Raw genomic sequence first — 5,596 nt, 5'->3', positions numbered from 1 at the left:
TCCCCGTCCCCGCCAGCCTCCGCTTAAAAAGGGCTCCCGGGAGGGGCCGGGCGCGCCGGTTTCCTTTCTGTTCATCAGCATCACTTTCGTTTTCCGTTTCTTTCCCTGGCTGACGAGGTGCACCTAGCTGCACAAAGTTCAACCTCGGGCTAAAAAAATAAATAAAACCCAAATGCACACCCCCCCCCCCCCCAGCAGCAGAGCCCCCATTGCATCGGGCTTCGTGCAGGGTGGCAGCACCCACGCCCTGGGTGGCAAAAGCCCGCACCCCACTTTGCAGGCACATGCCATCGCACAAGCACCTTCGCCTGACACTCAGCACCCAGGGCGGGGGTCCTCAGCCCCCCTCCAGCGTTGCCCCTTCCCAGCTCGCCAAGCCAAACCCGCAGCGGTCCAGCACGGCATAAGGCAGCGTCCTCCTCCTGTGCCGTTTGGTGCTGCCATATATTGAGGGCAGCACGCACGGAAAACTGGTAAGCTCGGACAGCCCCCCTAATGCTGCAGCCTGAGAACCCCCCCCCCAAAACACATGCATCCAAGCAAAAGGCCCAGGAGGTTCCTCTAACTCCCCCCCCGGCCCCAGCACCACACCACAGCGCAGGGGCTGCGGCAGCGCATCATCTCACCAGCTCGGACACGCGGCTTCAGAAAGTACCGACCTGCAGAGAGGATGCTGTGCTTCACACAGCGGTGCAGCCGGGCCCCAGCCTGGAAATGTACCAGTATTAAGATAAATAAAATTATCTTAATGCCAGCAGCCAGCTGCAAGCCCTAGAAAACAACCAGGCAAAACCAACACACCTCCAACTACAAGCGACTCTAAAAGATTGCGAGCACCGGAGGCAAAGTTTCTCTGCTGACAGCAATATTGTTAAATCCCTCCGTCGAGGAATGGGCACATCGTGCTTGGTGATGCCATGCAGGGGCCGCGGCACAAAGTCAGCGTTGCTGAGGGACATAAAAGTTCTTCCGCAAAACAAGCAGGAGGAGGAAACGCCGAGGAGCCGAGAGCCAGCCCGCGGGGCACGCCGGCAGCGGGAGCAGGGGGGAAGGAGGAGCAGGGACGTTTCTGGCATGTTTGTCAACACCGAAACAAGGAGGAAGAGGTTTTTTACCTTTCAGTTTTGTGCGGTTGTAGCCACCGGCTGCCTCGGAGGGAACCCCCCTACCCTGCTCCCATCCAGCAGCACCCCACGGAGCCCCGAGGGAAAGGGGCTTTCACACCAGGGAGGGGTGCGGGGCAGCCCAGCCCTGTGGGTGCTGGATGGGACCCCACCAGAGTAATGGGTGGTCGTGAGAACCGGCCATCCCCGGGCAGCAAAGCCGCCTGGTCCATGCACCAAAGCCCCAGTTGCTGCCAGACCGGCGGCCGTGCTGGCTGCCCGCCACAGGGCCACGGCTGCAGGGCTGCCTTCTGCTCCTCTCTGGCTTTCGTCAGCCTTTGTCTGACCCTGCAAAGCCCCCACGCTCGGCTTTCCTGCCCGGGAAGGAGCTTCCCGGCCTCTTCCTTGCAACTGCCAGGAGAACCATTATCTGTTGGGACAGTGCGGGGGGGGCCCATCCCTGCCCAGGAAAGGAGCGGTCCCTTCCCCTGCGAAGATGCAGCCCCGCAGCCAAGTGAAGCCAAAGAGATGGGGAAGGAGTCGGCTCCGGTCCACAGAGCGAGCACAGGCACCGGGACGTGCAACAGCGATGGAGCCTGTCCCTGGGTTGTGTTGCCTGTGGGCAGAAATTGTCCTTTCTACAGCACTGACTCTAAACCACAGCAAATGTCTCTGTAATAGCCCAGACATCATCAGACAGCAGTAAAAAAACAGAAACAAAATACCCTCCCACAACCCCCAGAAGATGCCAGAGCCAGGACGGACAGTGCCAGCCTCACCCAGGCAGAGCAGCCTGGGCACTAAGGCTTCACTATGATCTTACAGGTGAAATATTTGGAGGTTTCACTCTGATTTTCAAGATGGGATATTTTCCCTAGAGCCCCAGCTCCAGGAGCCAGGAGAAAATAGCTTTCACTATCGTATATAAAGCTTCTGGCCCGGCTCGGCACGCATAAAAAGGCAACAGAAACGGAGAAGAAACCCAGGGGAGAAGCCAGGCTCTGCTGTTACTTAATCTCTGGCCGGCAGAGCGGAGGAAGCCTCTGCCCGGGCCAGGCAGCCGCAGCCGGAGCAGGGAGGAGGCAAAGCTGCGTCACCGAATCACCAGCGTCAGGGTGGGGGAGAGCCGAAACCCAGTATTTGCTGATTTTAGACAAACACCACCCAGCTGAAAGCCTTGAGTTTCGGTTTCCATTCCTGCGGTGATGTGACCGACAGCCACGGAGGGATTTCCCCACAAAGTCACCGCTTCTTCTCCGGGGGGGGCCTTGGCTGCAGCCCCCCCCCAGCCCTGGGTACGCTGCGTTCGTGCGCTGCACGACGGTCCGAGGACGAGCTGGGACCCAGGAGGGCCTCCCTGCAAAGATGCTAGAGCATCTCCTGCCCCAGTAACATCCCTAACCAGCCCAGAGAAAACCAGCGACAGAGGAACTGACAATTTCTCACAGCCTCCCGTTCCCTGGCAGCCCGTGGGCAGCAGGACCACGGCACAGCTCTGCTTGCAACGCTGCCACTTGGATGCCCCGGCAGCAGGAGCCTCTGCGGATCTTTCCCAAATGCTGCAGGCTTCTCCCGCGGATGCCTGGAGGAGAAAACGCAAGCGGCTGTGCCTCCATTACCACACAAACCCGGAGGAAAACAGGGACTCGCATGAGTCATCTGCAGCCCTTTATGTAATTTGTCTCTGGATTCGAGTCCTCCACGCCCCGGCTGTGAGCGGAGCAGCCCTGGGCTCCCCACGGGACTCTGCCCGGCTCCGTGCTGGGAAGGAAAGGGGACCACGGCGGAGCACCCACGAGGGTCCTGGGAAGGCAGCTGCCAGCAGCACCAGGCTGGCAAAGTGGGCACCGGTGGGCATGTGGGAGCCCCGGTCCTCCTGCAGGGACCCCAGACTCACGTGGCGGACTGACCCACTGGGATTCACTCTGATCCTCCAGTTGTGGGGGTGCACGACACCCACCGCAGCCCTGGGAGCCCACCCCGGCTCCGCAGCGGCACTCGGCCCGTGGACGCAGCATCGCTGGGGAGGGCAGGGCTCGGGGGGGGGGGGTCCCCAACGCAGAACCCTGGGTCTCGGTGGTGCTGTTGGTGCCGTGGGGAGAGCCTGCCCCTGATCTGCAGGTGGGACGTGCTCCCCACGAGCGATGCTTTACCACCACTGCCCAAACCAGGGCTGAAGAACCAGGAGCCAAACCAACCACGCACACCCTGCCCGGGGGGAAAGTCCCGTGGCGCCTTGCTCCAGCCCCAGTGGCCACATCCTTGCTGCATCCAGGCCGAGGCCAGCTATCTACATGCTAGCTGATAATCCCTGTTTACAGCTTGCTGTAGATGACTTCCCCTTGCTTTTCCTTCTCAAGCCTCAGCCCCAACCCTACCGCGAGTTACCGACAGCCCTGCAAGTCCCCAGCTGCTCTCCACAGAGCGGGGAAGCACCGCGGCACGCTAAGCCGCTGTAGAAGCTGATCACACCACCGAGGCATCCCAGAGCATCCCAGCCGGTCTCTCCAGGGAGACAGGGCTGCCCTGAAAGCTGCTGCAAAGGGAGGGGAGGATTGCACCAGCCAAAATCTGCCTGCAGAGCTTTTATTGCTTGGAGAGCTGTTTGCATCCCTAGGAAGCGTTGCCTTGCAGGGCAAAGTACACCCTCACTGGGAATGCCTTGCCAGCAAAGCCATCTATAGTCTCCGGGGCAGGTAAAGTGCCCTGGCACTCACTGCCCACACTGCCGTGTCCCCACCGCTGCTAACATCAGCGTGGAGATGCCACAAACCCTGCCCCATCCCACGCTCAGATGCCACCTCTCACATCCCCCTAAAGATGAGCAGGAGGTCCCTCCAGCCATTCCCCTTCAACCTGGCCATCCCCTCTCAACCTGCAGCCCCTGGATAACCTGGATGGGTTTGTCCAAGCGGAGACGGCTGGTGCAGGATGCTCAGCCTGCAGCTCTCGAGGGCTGGGCAAATGCACCAACGCTTTCCAGTCCCCGGCACTGCCAGGAGAAGGTGTCCCCATGGCTACAGAGGGACCTTCACTCACTGTCACAGCATGGGAACAGGGGGCTTTGGGCTAGAAACGCGCCCCTGGGTCAGGCTCAGCACCGCTGCTCACGCTGGAGAGGCAAGAGGCAGCTCATGGTGATCACAACCCTTCGTGTTTCCTTAGTCTGACATACTAATGCTGTCCCAAGTACAAAGCTAGCAAGGAATAAGCGACCGTAATATCTTAAGGGCAGGAAGCCTGGGAGGGAAAAGCCTCTGATTAGGCAGGACTCCTCCTAATCAACCACGGCCCCGGGTTCAGGCTCAGCCAAAACGAAACAGGATCTAATGCCTTAGAGGAATAAATAATTTTTCCTCCTGACTGCGTGTCGTAACTCTTCTAAAGACAGCTTGAGGAACTGGTGGTTATCAGTGCTGGGTGCAGCCGGGTCAGCCCCAGCCACACCACGGACAACCAGACTTGGGAGCCACATTTCGGGCTCACCAGCCCCGTGCACACCCTGCCCACACTGGGGACACCCTGGGGACAGCCCAGCCCTGCAAGGCACCCCAAAAAGCACTTGGCTCAGCTTCATAACCTCCAGGTGTTTTTCTAAGTTAAAACTGGTACTTTGCAGGCAGGACATTACGGACAGCGTGGCAGTGCCTGGTGCTGAGATTGCTGCTGACATTGGAGATGGAGACGGCATCGAGTGCCACGAGCAAAGCCCAGGCATCCAGTGACGGCCCCACCACCCTCCCTGCGCCATTTCAGGATGCAGATTTTGGCGTAGGCATGGCTGCAGGGAGATTTTTTTTCTGGGATGATGCCGCATCCACCCACATTCAAATCCCAGGCAAAGGGTGGAAAAATAAAACAACACAAAGTGATCCGAGCATCCCTGAACAAGAGCAGATGCACAGAGTCTGTAAAAGCCAACTTTTTAAGACACCTAAACTACATCCAGCATGATGCCGCTGCTCACAGCATCCACTGTGACTTGGGGACACACAGGCCAGATCGGGGAGTGTTTGAGGGCTCCCTCACCCACCGGTGGGCACCCAGGCAGGACAGACAGACACCCCTCTCCTGCTTTGCCCACCTCAGCCCAGCACCCTCTCAAACTCAAAAAGCCTTTCGGGGCAATTCTGCCTCCCCACACCTTCCTGTTTCAAAGCAAAGCGCTCCCTTTGCAACACCCGCCCTCCTGACAGCCACGTCCATCTCACCAGGACTGGGTTTGAAAACAAAACTCATTGCACACAAAAATTGCTGAATACCCCTAAAAATACCAAGTTGCTGAAGCTACAGCAGCTCCTGCCCTCAAGAGAGGATGCAGGAACCTTCACCCAACCACGGGATCACGGAGAAGAACCCCCTTGCAACCTCCTCTCCGTCCTCCAGGAGCACCAGGGACCTCCGTGCCCACCGCAGGGGCCGGGGGCTGCCGGAGCACCGGGCACCGCTGAGCCGTGTCCTCGCCCACCCACCCCAGTGACCACGGCTGAACC

The sequence above is a fragment of the Buteo buteo genome, chromosome 2 (assembly GCF_964188355.1).
Source record: "Buteo buteo chromosome 2, bButBut1.hap1.1, whole genome shotgun sequence".
In the NCBI taxonomy this organism is placed as follows: Eukaryota; Metazoa; Chordata; class Aves; order Accipitriformes; family Accipitridae; genus Buteo; species Buteo buteo.
This window is presented reverse-complemented; position numbering follows the sequence as displayed.